Source organism: Osmia lignaria, unplaced genomic scaffold, assembly GCF_051020975.1.
Source record: "Osmia lignaria lignaria isolate PbOS001 unplaced genomic scaffold, iyOsmLign1 scaffold0042, whole genome shotgun sequence".
Lineage (NCBI taxonomy): Eukaryota > Metazoa > Arthropoda > Insecta > Hymenoptera > Megachilidae > Osmia > Osmia lignaria.
In genome coordinates, this window is record NW_027478183.1 from 140001 (window position 1) to 142500 (window position 2500).

Genomic DNA, 2500 nt, shown 5'->3' on the forward strand with positions numbered 1-2500 from the left:
GTTAGTTCAATAGCGTTTAACGATCGATCCACGGTACAGAATGCAAAAATATGATTGTTAAAATTTTCGACTAATCGGTTCTAAGAGGCGAAGCAATACGCCGCTGGGACTTTGAAATATTTCGGAGCGCACCTAAAGTTCGTTATTTTGGCTAAACGGAGCGAAAATCTGCATTTATACCATCACGGACGTTAGTTTAATAGCGTTTAACGATGGATCCACGGTACAGAATGCAAAAATATGATTGTTAAAATTTTCGACTAATCGGTTCTAAGAGGCGAAGCAATACGCCGCTGGGACTTTGAAATATTTCGGAGCGCACCTAAAGTTCGTTATTTTGGCTAAACGGAGCGAAAATCTGCATTTATACCATCACGGACGTTAGTTCAATAGCGTTTAACGATGGATCCACGGTACAGAATGCAAAAATATGATTGTTAAAATTTTCGACTAATCGGTTCTAAGAGGCGAAGCAATACGCCGCTGGGACTTTGAAATATTTCGGAGCGCACCTAAAGTTCGTTATTTTGGCTAAACGGAGCGAAAATCTGCATTTATACCATCACGGACGTTAGTTCAATAGCGTTTAACGATCGATCCACGGTACAGAATGCAAAAATATGATTGTTAAAATTTTCGACTAATCGGTTCTAAGAGGCGAAGCAATACGCCGCTGGGACTTTGAAATATTTCGGAGCGCACCTAAAGTTCGTTATTTTGGCTAAACGGAGCGAAAATCTGCATTTATACCATCACGGACGTTAGTTCAATAGCGTTTAACGATGGATCCACGGTACAGAATGCAAAAATATGATTGTTAAAATTTTCGACTAATCGGTTCTAAGAGGCGAAGCAATACGCCGCTGGGACTTTGAAATATTTCGAAGCGCACCTAAAGTTCGTTATTTTGGCTAAACGGAGCGAAAATCTGCATTTATACCATCACGGACGTTAGTTAAATAGCGTTTAACGATGGATCCACGGTACAGAATGCAAAAATATGATTGTTAAAATTTTCGACTAATCGGTTCTAAGAGGCGAAGCAATACGCCGCTGGGACTTTGAAATATTTCGGAGCGCACCTAAAGTTCGTTATTTTGGCTAAACGGAGCGAAAATCTGCATTTATACCATCACGGACGTTAGTTCAATAGCGTTTAACGATCGATCCACGGTACAGAATGCAAAAATATGATTGTTAAAATTTTCGACTAATCGGTTCTAAGAGGCGAAGCAATACGCCGCTGGGACTTTGAAATATTTCGGAGCGCACCTAAAGTTCGTTATTTTGGCTAAACGGAGCGAAAATCTGCATTTATACCATCACGGACGTTAGTTTAATAGCGTTTAACGATGGATCCACGGTACAGAATGCAAAAATATGATTGTTAAAATTTTCGACTAATCGGTTCTAAGAGGCGAAGCAATACGCCGCTGGGACTTTGAAATATTTCGGAGCGCACCTAAAGTTCGTTATTTTGGCTAAACGGAGCGAAAATCTGCATTTATACCATCACGGACGTTAGTTCAATAGCGTTTAACGATCGATCCACGGTACAGAATGCAAAAATATGATTGTTAAAATTTTCGACTAATCGGTTCTAAGAGGCAAAGCAATACGCCGCTGGGACTTTGAAATATTTCGGAGCGCACCTAAAGTTCGTTATTTTGGCTAAACGGAGCGAAAATCTGCATTTATACCATCACGGACGTTAGTTTAATAGCGTTTAACGATGGATCCACGGTACAGAATGCAAAAATATGATTGTTAAAATTTTCGACTAATCGGTTCTAAGAGGCGAAGCAATACGCCGCTGGGACTTTGAAATATTTCGGAGCGCACCTAAAGTTCGTTATTTTGGCTAAACGGAGCGAAAATCTGCATTTATACCATCACGGACGTTAGTTTAATAGCGTTTAACGATGGATCCACGGTACAGAATGCAAAAATATGATTGTTAAAATTTTCGACTAATCGGTTCTAAGAGGCGAAGCAATACGCCGCTGGGACTTTGAAATATTTCGGAGCGCACCTAAAGTTCGTTATTTTGGCTAAACGGAGCGAAAATCTGCATTTATACCATCACGGACGCTAGTTTAATAGCGTTTAACGATCGATCCACGGTACAGAATGCAAAAATATGATTGTTAAAATTTTCGACTAATCGGTTCTAAGAGGCGAAGCAATACGCCGCTGGGACTTTGAAATATTTCGGAGCGCACCTAAAGTTCGTTATTTTGGCTAAACGGAGCGAAAATCTGCATTTATACCATCACGGACGTTAGTTTAATAGCGTTTAACGATGGATCCACGGTACAGAATGCAAAAATATGATTGTTAAAATTTTCGACTTATCGGTTCTGGATCACTGAAAAATCGAAAAAAATTATTAATTTTGATTAATTAAATTACATATGTAGTTTTATATTGTTATAGTCTCGTATTTGTTAATGTTTTGTCGTAAGAAAATGCAAAAATATCGTTTTAATGTTTTCGTCTC